A 21,794-nucleotide genomic window follows, 5' to 3' on the forward strand; every position below is an offset into this window, starting at 1 on the left:
ATCATTTGTGTGAAATGTTAAATCCCAGTTTTAACTAAAAAAAACCACAACCCACCAGTTACTGGTTCCAAACTTGCGTGTTTCTTTTGCCAGTGGCTGTTCTGCAGTTGCTGTTTCTAACTGTTAATAGCAACTATTGCAGAGACTGCCAACACAGCACCTGTGGGCACAGTGGTGCACTTCATAGAATCGCAGAATTGTAGAACTGGAAGAGACCTTGAGGACTGCCTTCTGACGGCCTGAAGGACCCTGCCCTTGCATTTAATTTTTATCTGTGTTGTTTTAAATGAGACCATCTTGGCTGTGAGCCCTGGAAACCCTGCACCCTGCCTTGCTGGCCCTGGGAGAGTGGAATGCGGACTGACTCCAGCTACAAAAGTTGGGCGCAAACAGCTGGTCTGGAGCAAACAGCAAAACCCAGGTGCTGGGTTGGGGTGTAGGAGACTCTCTGCTCTGGTTCCCTGTTTGACACAGGAGGATGGCCTACTAAGGGTCTGAAGGGCCCTGCCCTTGCCTCTCTCCACCTAGCTTGGGGTGGGACTGTGGCTGCTGCTCAGCAAAGAGGGCTCCTCTTTTAATTTGTTTTTAATTTCTATCTGTGTTGTTTTCAATGAGACCGTCTTGGCTGTGAGCCCTGGAAGATCTGCACCCTGCCTTGTCGGCCCTTTCCCATCTGGCCTGGGAGAGTGGAATGCGGACTGACTCCAACTACAAAAGCTGAGGCTGTTGAACGGATTCTTGGGCTGGAGGTTGTTTACGGGGTTGTTGAGAGAGCTGTTGCTGTTACTGATACTATTGCTGTATTTTTAGTTTTAGATCTTATGATTTACGTGGAAATTGTTTCAATTTGGTTGTGTATTTTTGGATGTGTTTTATTTATTGTTTATGACTTCTGTTATGCATGTAATCATGTAAATCTTGCCATGTTGTAAGCCGCCTTGAGCATAGTTTCAACTATGGAAAGGCGGCATACAAATGGTGGTGATGATGAAGTTAGTCCAACCCCCTGCAATGCAGGAATCTGCAGCTGTCCTGTATGGGGATCGAACCTGCAACCTTGGCATTATCAGCCCCACGCTCTGTCATGGGGGTCACCTTAGACAGGGAATGAAGGTGGTTGCTGAAGAAGGAATTTGGCAGAATGTCCCTCTTTCTGGATTCTGCTTTTTGGCTTCTCAAGGCTCAGATTAATTCTTCTGTAGTGAGAGCTGGACCATAAAGAAGGCTGATTGCCGAAGAATTGATGCTTTTGAATTCTGGTGCTGGAGGAGACTCTTGAGAGTCCCATGGACTGCAAGAAGAACAAACCTCTCCATTCTGAAGGAAATCAGCCCTGAGTGCTCACTGGAAGGACAGATCCTGAAGCTGAGGCTCCAAGACTTTGGCCACCTCATGAGAAGAGAAGACTCCCTGGAAAAGACCCTGATGTTGGGAAAGATGGAGGGCACAAGGAGAAGGGGACGACGGAGGACGAGATGGTTGGACAGTGTTCTCGAAGCTACCAGCATGAGTTTGACCCAACTGTGGGAGGCCGTGGAAGACAGGAGTGCCTGGCGTGCTCTGGTCCATGGGGTCATGAAGAGTAGGACACGACTAAACAACTAAACAACAACAACATCCAGCCTTTGCCAATATCCCTTGGGAAAGTGAGGCGTTTTCCCTTCCTTTCCCTATTTTTTTCGGGTGGGGAGGGGACTGATCTGGGCAAGGGGTGAGGAGAGTGACCAGAGGAAGTGGGAAGAAGAGTTTGGATTTGATATCCTGCTTTATCACTACCCGAAGGAGTCTCAAAGCGACTAACATTCTCCTTTCCCTTCCTCCCCCACAACAAACACTCGGTGAGTGGGCTGAGAGACTTCAGAGAAGTGTGACTAGCCCAAGGTCATCCAGCAGCTGCATGTGGAGGAGTGGGGAAGCGAACCCGGTTCACCAGATTACGAGTCCACCGCTCTTAACCACTACACCACACTGGTTCTCAAAACTCCAAATGAGCCTGTTGGACCAAAAAACGTATCTCCTGGTTAACACCATAGTCATTTCTTCATAAGCAGGGGCTGGTGGCCACTCCAAGTTAGGGCCAGTTTGTAAACCCAAGCCAATAATTGCCCTTAGGAGACAAGTCCTATTTCTTGATCTCCAGCTGTGTGTGCAATTCCTGTTAAAAGCAGGGCATCCTACAGGAGTTGCGCCAGCTTTTCAAGCAGAACAACGGTAACCGTGGGGGGAAATATCAACTGTGCCTAAATGTGCTTTGTCAGCCACACTTAGATTAGCGTACTGGGCTGGAGCGTTTGATCTGTTTTCCTTCAGCAAGTTGCACTCGGGAGAGCATGAATCAGATAAGGAACAGCTTGTGATCCTTGAGTTTACAGCTATTGATAGCAATCCGGGAAACTGTATTGCGGCTGCAACGCTCTGATTATCTGTAATGGAAGGAGCCCTGCTTGCTTGGAGAGTCTTGCTTTTGCAAGGACAACCTGTGCGCCGCTTCTAATTTGTGGCCTGCCTTTCACAGAATGGCTGGGATGATGGAGCCAGCCTGCTTCTGTTCAGATGCTGGCCCACTTTGGCTCTGTGCTGTATAATCTCTCTTTCCAGTTGAGCTCCCTGCTGCCTTTTTAACCAGAGAGGCTGGGATTTGAGGCTGGGGTCCTCTCTCCATGGGAAAACACGTACTCTGCCTCTGGGGGGGGGCATGGGGGCTCTTAGAAACAGACAAGCACCCATCGCTACTTAAGCAGATTGGCAGAGGCTGTAGCGGAGGCAATGGCTTTGACTTCCCCTGCGCTTGACAAAGGCATTTTATACTTCTTGCATGTGGAACAGCTCTAGCAGTGGTAGGATAGATGTGCTGGGTGGTGTTCTGCACTTCAGGAGGTGATCTCGCAGGTTCCTGCCTTTCCTTCTCCCATCGCCACTGCCTCTGCAACTGTGTGAAGAAGCTGGGATAGTTCACATATGAGTCTCTTAATCTGAGTGTCAGGGCTGGGGGTTGGACTAGACGACTCTCTCGGTCCCCTCCAGCTCTGTGATTCTGTCTCCTAGGCTTGCAGTGGCTCCTGAGACTGAAGGTTTTTTTAAAATAATTATTCAGTTTTCTTTTTCATTCATTACATACATCTCATATCCATAACATTTACTATACATTCCTCCCTCCTTCCACTCCTAGGCTTCCCCCAACTTCCGCTTCTGGTTTGTTTCTCCTTTCACCCACCTTCCTACCTCCTAAAAGAAAAAAATACTAATAACATATTTATACAATAACATCAAACCTAAAAACATAAAGATGAAAATAAGTACACCATATCATTTCTCTATCTTCTACACATTTTCTAATACTAATGATGTGAATGTTTATTTAAATCCTGCCATCAAGTCTATAGACTTTCTTTGTTGGGGCCAGTACTGAAAAGGCCCTGGCTCTGGTTGAGGCCAGCCTAACCTCTCTGTGGCCTGGGGCCTCCCAAGATGTTTTTGTTTGAAGACTGTAAGGTCCTCCGTGGGACATACCAGGAGAGGCAGTCCCGTAGATATGAGGGTCCTAGTCTGTGCCCTTACTTCAAGACAGCCACCTCCAGCCTTGGTGTCCTCTGGGTGTTTGGGGCTGTAGCTCCTATCAGCCCCAGTTAGTACACCTGGAAAGGTTGCCTGAGGTCTTATTGCAGCCAGAGAGACCAGGGAGTTTGGCATGTGATGGAATCGGGTATAGGGCACGGAGAATTGAAGGGGGCTTTCCTCTGCCCGCTAATTTAACCAGCCTCTCTGCACTTGGCTGAGCTCCGTCATGAAGGAAGGTCTCTGTGTCCCAACCTAGGCTCATTATTTCCCCCCACCGCTCCCCCTTTCATTGATGGAATGACTGCCAGGCTTGTTTCCAGCCGACACGCCGAGGCAGAACCTTTTCTTGCAGAAAGCCTCCGGTCTGTATCTAAGCAAGCATCGCTTTTTGTTTTTGCATTAAACAGGAGGCAAACCCCTGGAGATCGGCATTCCATGCTGCGAAGTTGTCGAGCGGTGAGAGGAATGTGCGTCCCTTTTGACGGCAGTCTGTGGGCCTGAGCCCAAGAGCAGAATGTGAAAAGGTACAGTGGGGGAGATGTTGGGGTTTGAGGGCCCAACTGGATGGTGGCAGGGATGTCCGGGGTTCCCTGAGCGTAAGAGAAGAGTCAAGGTTCATGGAGGATGATTGGCTGGAATAGGACAGTCACACCTCCTGCTTAGGCCTGGGACCCACGTACCTACGGGACCGCCTCTCCTGGTATGCCCCGCGGAGGACCTTAAGGTCCACAAATGACAACACTTTGGAGGTCCCAAGTCGCAAGGTGGTTTGATTGTTCTCAACTAGGGGCAGGGCCTTTTCAGTACTGGCCCCGACTTGGTGGAATGCTCTGTCACAAGAGGCTAGGGTCCTGCGGGACTTGACATCTTTCCGCAGGACCTGCAAGACAGAGCTGTTCCTCCTGGCCTTCGGTTTGGACTCTGTCTGACCCTTATGTTTCCCTCCCCTTATGGTCTTGATTTATCAGCTATTTTAAAATGAGGCTGCTTTTTAAATTGCAGTTTAACCTGTATTTTAAATTGGTTTTTCTTTCCTATTATGTTTTTACTGTAATTTTACTGGTGTTAGCCACCCTGAGCCTGGCTCTGGCCGGGGAGGGTGGGGTATAAATAAAATTTATTATGATGATGATTATTATTATTATGCACATCCCAGCCTCTCAGTTTTCCACAATCTATTTCTCTTGGTTTCATGCAGTGGCTCCCATCGCCCAGATTCATGTTTGCCTAGGTGCCAATGTAAGAGTGCCCAGTATTGTAAGGGAGCATGGCAGCTGGGACCAACGGCCACAGGGAATTGCAGGTGTTTGGGATCGGGCGGCGAACTGGAATGACGGCCCAAGCCATTCCCAAGCTTGCATTCAAAGCATATCTCGAGGCTCAATTCAGGATGTCTCTGCACTGGAGGTTCTCATGCCCTGTCTGGTTCTTCACCCACCAATTTCATCCTTGGAAGAAGGCAAGATGCCTTTTCCTGAAAGCCATTCTATGCAGACTCTCTCTGGTCCTGATCACTCGCTGCACGGGTAGCGGGAAGCACCCAGTGGTATGTGAAACCCCCAGCCCTTCCTCTAATAATCTGAAGACCTGGCGTGTTTTCGGGAATGAGTCACTACAGATAAGAGCTTTTGTGGCTCCCTCGCTTCTTTTTGAGGTCGGGGATCTGTTTATATCTTCAGCAGACGCTTATCAAGTGTGTAGCAATTCCGTGATGTTCTTCCACATTTGAGCCAAGCCTTTTAAGTCGTGCTTATTTAATCCACAGGGTACACCCAACCACCCTAGTAAGCCACAGAATACCAATTTTTGTTTCGTGCCCTTGGGTCTGGGGTCTGATGGCTCACTGCCCCCTCTATCCTGGCAGCGCCAAAAGTTGCGAAAGCTCCCTTTCCGATCTAGGCCTTGCATCCTTTGCTTTCCCCTCCACAGTGCATCCTTTTCTTCCTTCTTCCTTTGAAGAAGCCTCGGTGCTCAGTCCCCAAGAAGTCCCGGCCCTCTCAGAGTTTAAAAGGTTTTGCTGCTTTGAGGCCTGGTTGTGGTCTTCTCAAAGCAGGTGGGGAAGGTGGTTTTGGTGGAGGAAAGAATATGCCTTGTAACGTAAAAGAGAAACGAGCCTTGGGCGATGGAGGGGAGCTGCACACAGCACTCTGGATTTTCAAGTCCGCTGCTGCTGTGTTGGCTGGGATTTTACGTGGAAGCGTTGCTGTGGGAGGTGTTAACATGGAGATAAGCGCTCCTCCTTGCTTTTGAGCTGACATTGTCAGCTGGCCGGGCTCCAGCAGCTGATCTGCCCTGAAGTAAAGTGTTCCATAACACGGCTATATTGGGAATGGCGAAAGGCTTGCAACGAAAGCTCAGGGGCGAAAATCTGCAGAACGGGGGGAGGCACCGCTGTTTCTGTTGCTTTGAGCCACCTCCCCTTCAATGTGTACGCTTACATGTCCAACGATCAGCCCACAAAGTGGGATCCAACGTAAAATAAAACGATTTACTTGTCTTTGGGACTCGCTTGCTATGCCACTTAGACCTGCCACATTTTACATGTTTCTGACAACAAATCCATAAAACGTGGAGGGCAGGAGAAGAATGCTAAACGTGCTACAACGATGCGCCGGGGAGCTCTGATCGCTTACAGCAATCCACAGATACACGTCTTCCCTTCACACTCTGGGTGTTTATTGTGTAGCCTTTGCAGACGCAATTATTGTGTGAAACAGCTTGGACTTAGGCTGTCGATGAGTTTACAGGTTCTGGCTGCCGAACTTTTCAGGATGAGAATTGGGTCCATTCTGAGCCTTGCTTTTGGGACTCGGCCATGCATATAGGCAGGGGCGCAAACCCTTCTTGCTAAATTTCGAGCCGATGAGATTTTCTAGGGGCTAGGAAGAGTGAAAATGTGCTTCTCTGCCATTGCAGCAGCCTTGGGCTCCACACGCCAGGCCCGGTTTTTACACTTCCAGAAGCTACCGGGGTGCCTGGATTTTTGCACTCCTGTAGGTGGGCTTGTCTCTGCAGCACCTCTTCTTCTGCATGCAGTGTAGGCCTGGGAAATATCACGGGGAGCTGCCATCCTTTAGAGGTGGACTAATGAATGGCCTGTAAGGGATGTGGGTGGCGCTGTGGGTTAAACCACAGAGCCTAGGACTTGCTGATCAGAAGGTCAGTGGTTCGAATCCCCGCGACAGGGTGAGCTCCTGTTGCTCGGCCCCTGCTCCTTGCCCACCTAGCAGTTCAAAAGCACATCAAAGTGCAAGTAGATAAATAGGTACCACTCTGGCGGGAAGGTAAACGGCATTTCCGTGTGCTGCTCTGGTTCGCCAGAAGCGGCTTAGTCATGCTGGCCACATGATCCGGAAGCTGTACACCGGCTCCCTTGGCCAATAAAGTGAGATGAGTGCCGCAACCCCAGAGTCGGTCATGACTGGACCTAATGGTCAGGGGTCCCTTTACCTTTACCTAATGAATGGCCTGACTTGGTATATTCTGGATGTTGTAGGGATGCTTCAGCCTAGGCCATTCCTGTTCATCTCTTCTCAATGGATGAGCAGCTCCAGTGAAACTAATGAGAAAAGCCAGAGAGACCTTTTAACAATGGGAGCCATAATAGGGTCCTGTGACCCTGATTCTCATAAAAGCTTGCAGGTCAGATTTATTTGCTGAAGGGACTTCACTGCCACTTCTTGTTAAGAGAGATGGTCTCCTCGTCTCCTAGCTGGGTCTGAGAAGGAGATTACGATTCTTTTGGTAGATTGGGAAAGGATGGTGATTAGGTAACCACCTATGAGAGACATGAGATGATCTCAATCCAGGCTTCTCATTCTAGCGCCCTTGTTGTCATAGCCAGGTGATCAGAAAACCGAATCCTAAAGGGTAGCTGGCGTTGAAAGGAGTTAGACCTGATCCACGACGGGGTTATCCAGCGTGGACACATAAGTGACTTGCCTGGCAAGGGGGCCCTTCCTTCTGTCCCTGGATCTGTTTGGAATGTGCCGTGACGGAGCGCTTCCAACCCCTCTTTCGGATCAATGATAAAAGCCTCTCTGACAGCACTTGGCAGCAGCCTCTATACATTATTTAGCCCCTCCTCCCATGCATTAGCACATTTCATGGCTCCCCAGGGGCAGGAGCCCTAGGTGTGCTGGTTAATATCTCTCTGCTGCTCTTTTATATCTGCTAGTTTACCGCTCTTTGGGGAAATGGGGCTGCCGGCTGCCTCCCCACGACCCTGAGTGGCTGGACCTAGAGGGAGGTGGACCGCGATGGAGCTGTTGCTGTTGCAGACAGGGCAGCGAATTGGGAGCTGGTAGGGAGCAGATGGAAGGACAGAGCTCACTGGAAGCTCTCTGGAAGGACAGTGAAGCTGAGACTCCAATACTTTGGCCACCTCATGAGAAGAGAAGACGCCCTGGAAAAGACCTAGTGGTGGGCAGTTAGGATCCAACGGAGGGATGATTTTGAAGGAATCTCGGACCCAGCCCCTTTTAGCTGGAAACCAAGAGGGCAGTGCAGCTGTTTGAGTCACTGTTAGCTGCTCTGGAACTTGGTCAGAGTCCCTCATAATGACCTTTTTGTTGTCTGAGTCTGTGCCCACGGACCTCCATTCTCCATCCCTGCCCCACCTCCTTGTCTTGTGGGCCGGGAGAGGGGGGAAGGCTAAGAAAGGAGCAGAGATGTGGGGCTTGTGTGTGTGTGTGTGTGTGTGTGAGAGAGAGAGAGAGAGAGAGAGAGAGAGAGAGAGAGAGAAGTGTAGAGTATTAAGTGGACCTTGCTTTAAAATCCGGAGAACAACAAGGACGGAAAGTGTGGGGTGAAACTCGCTTCGGAGACAGTGCCAGAGCTTTAAACCCAGCCAAGGATGGTAGTGGCAGGCCCCTTCCCCATTCCTTCCTCTCCCTTTCCCAATGTGAGGGGCTCTGTCCTCTTCTCTGAACCAATTTTGCAGACATGGCTGATAAAATGCCCTTCGGAGGGGAGGTCAAGCACCTGCCAAGCTGCTGAAAGGTTTGCTGAAAGGTTTGCTTCTACGTCTGCAATGTGTGTGAAGAGCTGGTGCCAAACCACCAATTTTCACCTTCGCTGGGTGCAAACAGCTGGTCTGGAGCAAAGAGCAAAATCCAAGGTGCTGGGTTGGGGTGTAGGAGACACTCTGCTCTGGTTCTCTGTTTGACTCAGGCCTGCTGAGGGCCTGAAGGACCCTGCCCTTGCCTCTCTCCACCTGGCTTAGGGTGGGACCCGACAGGCTCTTAAGCACTGCTGCTGCTGCTGCTGCTCAGCAGAGAGAGCTCCTCTTTCAAATTGTTTTTATTATCTATCTTCCCTGGAAAAGACCCTGATGTTGGGAAAGATGGAGGGCACAAGGAGAAGGGGATGACAGAGGACGAGATGGTGGGACAGTGTTCTCGAAGCTACCAGCATGAGTTTGACCAAACTGCGGGAGGCAGTGGAAGACAGAAGTGCCTGGCGTGCTCTGGTCCAGGGGGTCACGAAGAGGCGGACACGACTAAACAACCAAAATTTCTATCTGTGTTGTCTTTGTTGTAAATAAAACCTGCCCTTTCCCCCTTATGGGGTATCCAAGAGCCCATATAGAGTCCTTACGTAGGTTCCCTATTGGTGGGAGAAAATAACAGAGGCCAACCAGAGAATATTGAGAAGCAAAGCAGCTAGTAAGCCTGATCTTTATGGATCTGTTGCAACAGGGTCCTCACTCCCCACACGCAGGAGGGAGGAAGTGCCCAGAACAATGGCACGCAATGCCATTGATAAAGACATTTTAAATTGCTACCCTGAAGATCAAGACCACCCCCACATACATCATACCTACATCACAGAAAAGGCGGTCTACAGCAGAAATTTGAGTGTTGTTTTTCTCCTGTTATTGTCCGGCAGGTTACTTGATTGGATACCCTGCTTACTTGATTGGATTGCCTGGGGAGCCTGGCCAGTCTTTTGTAATGATAAATACTTGGTTCCTGAGCCAGGTCACAGGCTCACACCCTATTCATATCTTAAATGTACCCTTAAGACAGGATTTGTGAAGGAAAAGACAATGGGGAGGCTTTTCCATTTTCCTTTAACCTTGCAGTGAAAACATTTGGTCAGTTTGGGAATCAAAATGGTTTCAGGTCAGTCTTCCTGTGCTGATCTATGTACGTGCTTGGTTGGTACACTTACGAACATTTAACATATATCTAAGACCTCAAAATTTCTATCACATTTTCAATTAGACCGTCTTGGCTGGAAGACCTGCACCCTGCCTGGCTGGCCCTTTCCCATCTGGCCTGGGAGAGTGGAGTGCGGACTGACTCTAGCTACAAAAGCTGAGGGTGTTGAACAGATTCTTGGGCTGGAGTATTGTTTACGGGGGGGGGGGCGTTGAGAGAGCTTGTTGCTGTTATTGATATTACTGTTGTATCTTTCGTTTTTGATCTTATGGGCGGCATAAAAATAAAATGACAACGATGGTTGCAATTAATCTGATTTGAACTGATTTTATAATGAAATGATCTTAGAATGTTGTATCATTTTACTGTTGTTAGCCGCTCTGAGCCCGGCTTCGGCTGGGGAGGGTGGGATATAAATAATTTATTATTATTATTATTATTATGGCTTTCAGTTTGGAGCCCCCTGTAGCCCCTTCTCCACCTCCCACCCCCAATGCTTCTTTAGAACAGTGACACCACCCCCTTTCACAAAGCCAACTTCCTCCTATTTTGTTTTGTTTTAAATTTATCTTCAAAATATTTCTTTCTTACAGACTGCTTCTGGGGGGAGGAGCTATTATGGCCTCACATTTTGCGTTATCGGCCACCGCTTCCATCCATCAGCCACTTTTTAATGATCAGCCGCCAGAACATAAGAAAAGCTGCGTAATTGAGGCTCACCCTGCCCCACATCATAGAATCACAGAACTTTAGAGTTGGAAGGGGCCCAACGGTCATATATTCCAACCCCCTGCAATGTGGGAATCTCAGCTAAAGCATCCATGACGGATGGCCACCCAACCTCTGCTTAATCCTGTTCTTGCACTGGCCAGCCAGGTGGTACTGAACTGTAAGATTCTTCTAACCCAGCCTTGCAGACAGCTCTTTGTAGAGAGGAAGAGGGCTGCCAGGCAGGGGAGCAACCCTAAAGGTGACTCATTTTTTTTATTATCTTCCTTTTTCGGCGACAAAGGACTGAGATAGGTTTGTGTTCTCTGGGAGCCCAGTAGTGTGTGTGTGTGTGTGTGTGTTAGGTAAAGGGACCCCTGACCATTAGGTGCAGCCGCGGACAACTCTGGGGTTGCGGCGCTCCTCTTGCTTTATTGGCCGAGGGAGCCGGCGTACAGCTTCTGGGTCATGTGGCCAGCATGACTAAGCTGCTTCTGGCGAACCAGAGCAGCGCAACGAAACGCCGTTTATCTTCCCGCCAGAGTGGTACCTATTTATCTACTTGCACTTTGACGTGCTTTCGAACTGCTAGGTTGGCAGGAGCAGGGACCGAGCAACGGGAGCTCACCCTGTCATGGGGATTCGAACCGCTGACCTTGTGATCGGCAAGTCCTAGGCTCTGTGGTTTAACCCACAGCGCCACCCGCGTCCTGTGTGTGTTAATTTTCATTAAAACTACATGATTTTGTTAATTTTAAAAATTCTATCCTGTGGTTCACAGCCAAAATGCAAGCGACACTGCCTTGTCGTTGACTCAGGAAAAACCTGAGGGCAAAACTCTCGGATTAGGTTTTTGTGACTTCTGCCTCAGCCTCTCCACTCAAGGCGTGAGGTTTGCTGCTGTGAGATTCCACTGCCCTTAATTATAAACCTGGTTGCAGTGAGAACCGTTCCTCGCTCTCTCTCGCCTTTAGAACTCGGAGCCGCTAAGTGAAACTGATGGTGTGAAGCTTCAGGACAGATGGAAGGAAGTTTGCTTCCGTAGAACAACTGATTTAAACAAGCTGTAGCTGTTGAAATTCTCTCTTCCAGAGTGCTGTTAAAAATGCGGGAGGGAGCCCTGTCTTTTGACTCTGAGTCTCTTGGTACTTTTCTGTTGCATGTGAGAAGAACGTGTGGGAAGAACCTGCTGGATGAAGCCAATGGCCCATTGTCACGGTCCAGTTCAGGGGCGATCGAAGTCCTGGCAGGGGCCGTCAGGACCAGGGGCAAGATGGTGGGGTAGGAGCAGGAAGGGAGGTCCAGAAGCCAGGAGTCCGGAAGCCAAGAGCCCGAGGGTCAGAGAGCCGGGAGTCAAGAAGCCAAGGGTCCAACGGTCAGGAAGCAAGGAGTCACGAAGTCAGGGGTCCCAGGGACAGGAAGCAAGGAGTCACGAAGTCAGGGGTCTGAGGGACAGGAAGCAAGGAGTCACGAAGTCAGGGGTCCCAGGGACAGGAAGCAAGGAGTCACGAAGTCAGGGGTCCGAGGGTCAGGATGCAAGGAGTCACGAAGTCAGGGGTCCGAGGGTCAAGAAGCAAGGAGTCACAGAGTCAAGGGTCTGAGGGTCAAGAAGCGAGGAGTCACGAAGTCAGGGGTCCGAGGATCAAGAAGCAAGGAGTCAGGGGTCCGAGGGTCAGGATGCAAGGAGTCACAAAGTCAGGGGTCCGAGAGTCAAGGAGCAAGGAGTCACGAAGTCAAGGGTCCGAGGATCAGGAAGCAAGGCGTCAAGAAGCCGAGGTTCAAGGATCAGGAAGCAAGAAGCCCAAGGCGGGAAGCGTGTTGCTGTGGCAAAGAGCCAAAGGGAAATGCTGACCTTATATCCCTTCCCGGCTCTTGCCACCAAGTGCTGTGAGTTACCAATCGGCCTCACCTGTGAAGCCGCAGCTTGCCTCTTCAGAACAAACTTAGGAAGGCCCCAGGCCTGCAGAGTCCTATTGGTCACAGGGCCTGGCTCCTGCACACACACCTGACACCCAATCTTGTCCAGCACCCTGTTCTCCCAGTGGCTGACCAGGTGCCTGTGGAAACCAGTGAGCAGAACATGAGCACAAAAGCAGTTTCCCCTGCCTTAGATCCAGCAGAATTGCTGCCTGGTTTTGCCCTTATTCGATGTGTGCATGTACATCCCTTCGACTGGCATGCTCAGCATCCTTCTGTTGTTATCACTTCAGTCTGAGAAGTTAGGATTCCATGACTGAGAAGTCACCGTGATTTGGAACAGCTACGGAGGCAGCGGCAGCAGCAACAGACCAAGCTGTCCGTAGATTTAAGGTGCACGCGAAGTGACTAGGGGGAGGGGAAAGTTGGTTCTCTCCCCCTTTAAACTCCACTTTTACTAGAGTTCATAATTGGAGCCTATTGATTTTTGGTTTTCCCTGTCTGTGTTTTCCCACAACACTGCCATTGTTCAGCCGACTGCTCATTTGGAACGATTGAATTGCCTGTTGCTGGAACATTATGTGATTTAGATTGTTGCCCTGTGAAGCTTGTATAAAGTTAATAGCCTGCGTTACTTCTTGCTCTCTGGAATGTAGCTTTTGGCATGCGGTGGGCCCAATAGTTACGTGCAAGTTGCTGCCTTCTGCTGGACGGATGTGGATTTTACCTGTGCCTTGTAGAGATTGTCTGTTTACCTGGGGCACCTAGGTGCCTTCTATGCGGTTGGCAGGACCGAAACACAGAATTTGGCTTGAGCGTTCAGCGAGCTAGATTCTAGCCCTTGCGTTTGCATAAATGAGGGCTTGAAAAGATTGCTGCTTTATATGCTTCCCTGACGCATTGCTATGGCAAGTAATCCACCCGTCTCTCCATCACAATCCTGCTTCCTGCCTTCACAGCTGATGAGGCCTGGAGTTGAATGAAGACTAATAAATGGAAACTCAGGCCACGTCTAAGAGAGGGAGTGCTGTTTGTGGCTGGCTCTGGGCAGCCTATGCCTGAGGCAATTGCAGCGGGGCAGGGAGGAACAGAGTGTGGTTTCTAAAACACACACACACAGTAGGAAGATGGAACAGATGTGGAGGCCACAATTTGTAGGAAAAGTACATCCGTAAGGTAGAAGGGACGCGGGTGGCACTGTGGGTTAAACCACAGAGCCTAGGACTTGCCGATCAGAAGGTCAGAAGTTCAAATCCCCGCGACGGGGTGAGCTCCCGTTGCTCAGTCCCTGCTCCTGCCAAGCTAGCAGTTTGTTTTTTTTATAAACAAACACATAAAAAGACATACAAACACGTATAGTTTCAAAACATTTTTTCCATAAACCTCTTTTCTCGGACTCCCCCATACCTCCCCTTTCTGCATCCCAATGTCCATAATTTTTTAGCAACTTCTAAATATTTCTTTCCAACCTCTGTCGTCTTAATCTTTTCTTTAATCTAATCTTATATCACTGTAACCCTTTCTTTCTGAAAACCTCGACATTCTAGCATTTATCAAGTTTATAGTAGTCCTTGAGATAAATTTTAAATTTCTTCCATTCTTCTTCCGCCGTCTCTTTTCCCTGATCACGGATTCTGCCAGTCATCTCGGCCAGTGTCATATAGTCCATCACTTTCATCTGCCATTCTTCCAGGGTGGGTAGATCTTGTGTCTTCCAATACTTTGCGATGAGTATTCTTGCTGCTGTTGTTGCGTACATAAAGAAAGTTCTATCTTTCTTTGGCACCAATTGGCCGACAATGCCCAAGAGAAAGGCCTCTGGTTTCTTAAGGAAAGTACATTTAAGTACCTTTTTCATTTCATTATATATCATTTCCCAGAAAGCCTTAATCTTCGGACATGTCCACCAAAGATGGTAAAAAGTACCTTCAGTTTTCCAAGCTAGCAGTTTGAAAGCATGTCAAAGTGCAAGTAGATAAATAGGTACTGCTCCGGCAGGAAGGTAAACGGCGTTTCCATGCGCTGCTCTGATTCACCAGAAGCAGCTTAGTCATGCTGACCACATGACCCGGAAGCTGTACGCCAGCCCCCTTGGCAAATAAAGCGAGTTGAGCGCCGCAACCCCAGAGTCGGCCACGACTGGACCTAATGGTCAGGGGTCCCTTTACCTTTAAGGTAGAACAGGGAGCAAATTGGCACCTTTCCAAGCCCTCGTGGGCCGTCCTGGAGAAGCAGAACTTGGCCATGTTGAAACTTGGGTTAGGAGTGCATTTTGGATACAACGGACATGGGAAAGATTTGGATTATTATAAAAGATGCAGGAGGAAATGATTAATAGAGTGGTACCTCGGGTTACAAACGCTTCAGGTTTCAGACTCCGCTAACCCAGAAATAGTACCTCAGGTTAAGAACTTTGCTTCAGGATGAGAACAGAAATCGCGTGGTGGTGGCGGCCCCATAGCTAAAGTGGTACCTCAGGTTAAGAACAGTTTCAGGTTAAGAACGGACCTCCGGAATGAATTAAGTTCTTAACCAGAGGTACCACTGTAATAGGATCCACGAAGGGGAGGAAGGAAGTGCAGAAGATTCTTTGGAATCTTGTTTTTATGTTGTATATGTGATTGTAAAACTCTGATTTGAAAAACCAAATAAATAAATTTATTTATTTTTTTTTAAAAAAAGAAAGAAACTGGTTGGGCAGGGAAACAGTAAAGGCAACAAGCAAGTGGGAACCCCGGGAAAGACTGCTTGATGGCTGGAATAAAGATTTCTGCTTCAGCTAGTAGGGTGCCAGGGAAAGCAGGAACTAAAGCAGAGTTCTCGAAAGCACTCTGGCTGCAGCAAGTTGGAGACCCAGAGGACACCTGGAGACTCAGATCCCTGAGTTTTGGCTGGCAGCAAAATTGACTCAAAAAGCCATTTCAGGGAGAGCTGATTTGAGGGACTTGAACCCAAAGCAGCCCGAGGAACTCAATCTTTATATTCTTTTGATCAAAGCTTCAAAGCAATTTTCAACACTGATTGGATCAGGGAGGTATCAGCCCATTCTTAACCATAGTTATGTAGTTCCTGGCAGGTTAGGGTGGATCTCTCCACCCTGACAGGATTTCCTTCTGTTTCTTCAATTGGCGTAGTCACTTCTTGGCCAGCGTGATTGGATTTTTGGACCCATATCATGGGCCCAGAGTAATGGGCCGTCTGTCCTGCAGATGGCGGATTGGATTTACATCGCAGAAGGCCACTCCCTACGCATATGGCTTGAGATGTCAACTCAGTTGATGGTGACCAATGTTCAGCTGCTTTTCCTCATCAGACCTCAAGCCAGCTTCCTTGCAAAGTGGTCCAAACTGAAGCCTCTGAGGTCCAGAGCCAGCCTGACAGCTGGGGACCTTTTGTTGTTGTTTAGTCGTTTAGTCGTGTCCGACTCTTCGTGACCCCATGGACCAGAGCACGCCAGGCGCTCCTGTCTTCCACTGCCTCCCGCAGTTTGGTCAAACTCATGCTGGTAGCTTCGAGAACACTGTCCCACCATCTCGTCCTCTGTCGTCCCCTTCACCTTGGGCCCTCCATCTTTCCCAACATCAGGGTCTTTTCCAGGAAGTCTTCTCTTCTCATGAGGTGGCCAGAATATTGGAGCCTCGGCTTCAGGATCTGTCCTTCCAGTGAGCACTCAGGGCTGATTTCCTTACTGGAGACCTAGTGGTGGGCAAAAGTCGGCAGATCAATGAATATCACTCTTACCTGTTGTACACTAAGCTGCGCTGCAGCCAAACAGAAGTTAGAGGTTCACACATGGATTCGCACACATACTCCTCTCTCCAAATAAGCATGTCGACATGCAGAGGGCCGGGAGGCCAGCTGGCAAGCCCAGCTCGGACGTCTCTATTCACTGGCCCGTGCTCCGACGTAGATCAGTGACCCGGACTTCAAAAGCCAGGGCACGCAATTAGCAGAGTGTACTGTGCACAGGGACGCGGGTGGTGCTGTGGGTTAAATCACAGAGCCAAGGACTTGCTGATCAGAGGTTCGGCAGTTCTAATCCCTGCAACAGGGTGAGCTCCCGTTGTTCGGTCCCAGCTCCTGCCAACCTAGCAGTTCGAAAGCACAAAGTGCAAGTAGATAAATAGGTACTGCTCCAGTGGGAAGGTAAACGGCATTTCCGTGTGCTGCTCTGGTTTGCCAGAAGCGGCTTAGTCATGCTGGCCACATGACCCGGAAGCTGTACGCCGGCTCCCTCGGCCAGTAAAGCGAGATGAGTGCCGCAACCCCAAAGTCGTTCGTGACAGGACCTAATGGTCAGGGGTCCCTTTACCCTTACTGTGCACACAGAAGTAGGCGTGAGGCGAAGTCATGCTACAGCTACAGATTTATTAAACATAAATCGGAACAAAGAAACATGTTGTCTCTCTCTCTCTCATGTCGTCTCGGAGAGAACAGCAAAAGCTATACACAAACGGAAGTTCCCAGCAGAATGTGCTGGAATGTAAACAGACATGTGACATGCAGCAATCTTATGCCTGTTCCTTAAGGTGGAATGGAAATGTCAACAGGGGCTGCTATCATGAGAACATAAGCAGAGTCTGCTGGATCAGGCCAATGGCGCATTTAGGCCAGCATCCTGTTCTCCCAGTGGCTGACCAGGCAAAAACCTGCAAGCAGGATTTGAGCACTCATACCTTCCTGTAGTTTCCAGCAACTGACAATGCTGCCTCCAGCTATGAATAGCCCCCCCTCAAATTGTCTAACTCTCTTTTAAAGCCGCCCAGGTTGGTGTCCATCGCTGCCTCCTGTGGCAATGAGTTCCGTAGTTTATCTCTGCCACTGCGTCAAGAAGGACGTCCTTTTATCCGCCTTGAGTTTCCCAGTGCTCAGCTTCTATGGATGACAACAAGTTATAGTTTTACAAGAAGGGAAGAAAAAACATTTCTCCGTCCATTCTGTGCATACTGTAAACTTCATGCATAATTTGTATAAATCTATTACTGTTCAAGGACACACACTAGCGAGGCCACAGCACTCACGGAGGGCGTGGACAAGGACTGTCAGGAAGCTGGACCTCAGCGGTACCCAAGCAGGTGGATGTACAGGAATATTGGGTGGGTGGGGGGTGTCAGCCCTTGGGTTTCCCACCCCATGCTAACCAGTTGAAGCTGGTCTTTAGACTTCTGTGTTGGAAACCAGAGCCTGCAGAGTGGTGTCCTGCCCCCGCCAGTCCCCACAGATGAGCACACGCAGATAATAATAATAATTTATTATTTATACCCCGTCCATCTGGCTGGGTTTCCCCAGCTACTCAGTTTGGGCTGGGTGTTCATCAGTATGCGGATGATACCCAGCTCTACCTCTCTCTCAAATCAGAACCAGTGAAGGCGGTGAAGGTCCTGTGCGAGTGCCTGGAGGCGGTTGGAGGATGGATGGAGGCTAACAGATGGAGGCTAACCAGGGGCGCAGCCTGGGAGTCATTCTGGACTCACAGCTGTCCATGGAGGCACAGGTCAATTCTGTGTCCAGGGCAGCCGTCTACCAGCTCCATCTGGTACGCAGGCTGAGACCCTACCTGCCCACAGACTGTCTCGCCAGAGTGGTGCATGCTCTGGTTATCTCTCGCTTGGACGACTGCAATGCGCTCTACGTGGGGCTACCTTTGAAGGTGACCCGGAAACTGCAATTAATCCAGAATGCGGCAGCTAGACTGGTGACTGGGAGCGGCCGCCGAGACCACATAACACTGGTCTTGAAAGACCTACACTGGCTACCAGTACGTTTCCGAGCACAATTCAAAGTGTTGGTGCTGACCTTTAAAGCCCTAAACAGCCTCGGTCCAGTATATCTGAAGGAGCGTCTCCATCCCCATCGTTCTGCCCGGACACTGAGGTCCAGCACCGAGGGCCTTCTGGCGGTTCCCTCACTGCAAGAAGCCAAGTTACAGGGAACCAGGCAGAGGGCCTTCTCGGTAGTGGCGCCCGCCCTGTGGAACGCCCTCCCACCAGATGTCAAAGAGAAAAATAAATACCAAACTTTTAGAAGACATCTGAAGGCAGCCCTGTTTAGGGAAGCTTTTAATGTTTAATAGGTTATTGTATTTTAGTGTTTTGTTGGAAGCCGCCCAGAGTGGCTGGGGGGACCCAGCCAGATGGGCGGGGTATAAATAATAATAATAATAATAATTGTTGTTATTATTATTACTACTACTACTCTGGGCGGCTTCCAACAGAATATTAAAATACAATAGTCTATTAAACATTAAATGCTTCCCTAAACAGGGCTGCCTGCACGCTGCTTCCTCTATCTGGGTGCTGCACGGTTTGCTAAAGAGGACCCCTCATCCTTGAAAAAGACCCCCCCCCGCCCTGCTCCACACACCCCCGCCCCACCCCACCCCAGACTACTTTGCTCCTTCAACAGCACAACTGCTGCTGTATCTCCTTGTCTGGAGGAGGTTTTTATGGCTGCCCTCATAAAACTGAAAAGCTTATCAAAACGTTTTCTTAATTACCAGAGCTTGACAATTCCCATGCTGGTACATAAGTCAGTGCAGCTTTGCCGAGCGAACCAAATGTGATCTGCGGCCGCTCTTGAGTTCTGCAGTCAGAGTCCTGAGACTGGCCGTCCCCTGCCCACGGACCCCTCAAAAGCGAGGAGGGGGCAGCTGTAGCTGTTTTTGTTTACTTTTATTTTTTATATCCCACCCTCCTCTCCTAGGAGTCTAGGGCAGCTAACGACGGCCATAAAACGCAGCCAACATAAAAGCGCTAATTAAAATCCACATCAATTTACAAGAACGACAAAAATGTAATGTAGCAGGCAGCAATAACTTAACCACTCAGCCCTGCTCCAGGCATGATCCGAAAACTCCTGAGCAAACAAAGGATTTGAAAGTCAGCGCTGAAACGATAGCAACATGGAGAACAGCTGAATTTGCACAGAGAGGGAATTCCACAGACAGAGAGCCACCACCAAGAAGGCCCTGCCTTGTGCCACTGCCCCACAGACAATACCCATAGAGGGGACCACAAGCAGGGTGTCCCCTATGCTCTTTTAAGTATTTGAGTCCCAAGCTGGTCAGGGCTTTGTAGATTAGTACCAACGTTTTGAAATGGACCCAGTAGCTCGCAGATGGCATCTACTGCCGTGCTTTACAGATCTGTGTTGTGCAGTGTTACAAACTCAGATATATAAGCCAGGTGTCAAATGGCTCCTTAAACCAGGGTTACAGCCACTAAAGTGGAATGTCTGGTTGCCCTTTTTGGCGGCTCAAAAGTTGTATTGTTCAATACGACTTTTTGGTTCCTGAAATTCATTCCGATTGTGTAGATAAAAACAGAATGGATACAATTCTACAGGACGTGCTGCTAGTATGTGAACCATCCTGGCGCCCAGGCATCTTCACTTGGTCGCAAGTGGTCGAAAACCAGGTGCAAAATGTGCCTGGCTCCTGGCTAATTTCAAACACCGGTGTTGTATCGCCCTACGTGGCAGCCTGGGAGTGGTAGGGAATCCACCAGGGAAGGATGAAATGCACTAGTGCATTGTCAGATACGTTCTTCTCACTTAAAGCTTCCCGTGTTCAAGGTTTGAGCATAGAAGACATATGCCCAGGAGCCACAACTGGTGTGCAACAGTAGGCTGGTGAGTGGCGCTGTGGTCTAAACCACTGAGCCTCTTGGGCTTGCTGATCAGGTTGGCGGTTTGAATCCACACTTTGACGTGCTTTCAGACTGCTAGGTTGGCAGGAGCAGGGACCGAGCAACGGGAACTCACCCCGTCCTGGGGATTCGAACCGCCGACCTTCTGATCGGCAAGTCCTAGCCTCTGTGGTTTAGCCCACAGCGCCACCCGTGTCCCTAAATACTGATATAAGTTCCCCCTAACCTACCTGTAGGAAGTGAGCCCAAAGTGGTAAAACAAGTCTTCCTCTGTAGCTTCTGAAGAAGCAGTGTGTGAAATAAGATGTTGACGTTCAGTTTAAAAAACAACAACCCTCTGAGCAGTGATCCAGTAATAAGTGCAGGCTAAATGCCTTATGATACTATAATTGAACAATCTTAAGTTCCAGATTGGAACGCGGGTGGGTTAAACCACAGAGCCTAGGACTTGCCGATCAGAAGGTCAGCAGTTCTAATCTTCTGATCGGCAAGTCCTAGGCTCTGTGGTTTAACCCACAGCGCCACCCATGGAAAAGGCGGGATATAGATGCAATAGATGAATCAATCAATTGATCAATCAATCAATTGGTTGGGTTGTGGCTTCATTTCGTTGACTATGTTATTGTGCAAATGACGGCTGTTCTGGGATTCATGGGGAAAGATCTGTGCAGAGTTGGCACAGGGTTTTTTTTAAAATATATATATGTAAAAAATATATTTTAAAAGGCCAACTGGGGCATGCTGTGCACACGAGTAGGTTGGCACGTTTTTCTCCCCACTCCTGCCAGGAGAGTATAGAGGTCTAATTTTTTTAAAAGGCAAGAACGTCTTGTCACCTGGGCATTGCCTGCCTTTTGTGCCTCCTCTGGAAGACCATTATATGAAATTAGCTTTCTGCTCAGTGCCAGCTGGTATTAGAGCTCTATTAGGAGAGCCTTGGATAAAGCCCTTTAATGATTTGCTGATGGGTTCTTACTTAAAGTCTGAGGTGCGAGGCAGAAATGAAAGGCTAATGGGCTGAGATAGCTGCTAGATGGAGCTGCGAAATTAGCCACCCTTTTGGCAGCTCTCGACTGGCTCCAAAGGTGTGGCTCTTAAATCTCTTCTGCTGTTTATTTTGTTCTATTAAGCTGTGGTTTAGAGACCCCGCCACCCCCCTTTGGAGGGCAAAGAGCTTGTTAATGGAGGCACAGGCTCCTTCCTTTCTCTCTCTCTCCCCCCCCCTTTTAAGAAACAACAAAACCCCCACCTGTGGCTCAAGCATACTTCTTAAAATAAACATAAAAGCTGCCAGCTCTATCTAGTTCACCCTGGTCTGTTTTCTCCAAAACAGCAAGCAGGTCTTGCACCATTCTGTTTGGGGCGAATTTGTTACCGCTGCTGGGCAAACCAGCCCTGTGTGTTGCAGGTCCACCGAGAGAATGCTTTTGACCCCTGGGGATAAAAAAAATTCAAGGCGGGAAGTTTAGCTGTTGTTGTATTGGCCGGGTCATCCATGCTTGGCATTGCACATGGTTCTTACAGCATGTCTTGTCACTGTGGCCCCATTTATTTAGTACAGTGGTACCTCGGGTTACATACGCTTCAGGTTACATATGCTTCAGGTTACAGACTCCGCTAACCCAGACGTAGTGCTTCAGGTTAAGAACTTTGCTTCAGGATGAGAACAGAAATCGTGCTCTGGTGGCGCGGCAGCAGCAGGAGGCCCCATTAGCTAAAGTGGTGCTTCAGGTTAAGAAAAATTTCAGGTTAAGAACGGACCTCTGAAATGAATTAAGTACTTAACCTGAGGTACCACTGT

The 21,794-nt window shown here is 49.1% G+C and overlaps 1 protein-coding gene across 4 annotated transcripts in view; it reads left to right on the forward strand.

The window, feature by feature from the left end:
- Nucleotides 1-21,794, forward strand: part of EXTL3 (exostosin like glycosyltransferase 3) — a 169,482-nt gene that overhangs the window by 75,433 nt on the left and 72,255 nt on the right. For 3 of the 4 annotated variants that reach the window (XM_082217448.1, XM_082217446.1, XM_082217447.1), the window contains exon 3: nt 3,966-4,082. The exons of the other annotated variant lie outside the window; for it this stretch is intronic. The gene's annotated coding sequence lies outside the window, so the exon portion shown is untranslated. The remainder of the gene's footprint in view (nt 1-3,965; nt 4,083-21,794) is intronic. 4 annotated transcript variants of the gene reach the window in all.

This window comes from Podarcis vaucheri, assembly GCF_965113315.1.
Source record: "Podarcis vaucheri genome assembly, chromosome: 3".
NCBI lineage: Eukaryota > Metazoa > Chordata > Lepidosauria > Squamata > Lacertidae > Podarcis > Podarcis vaucheri.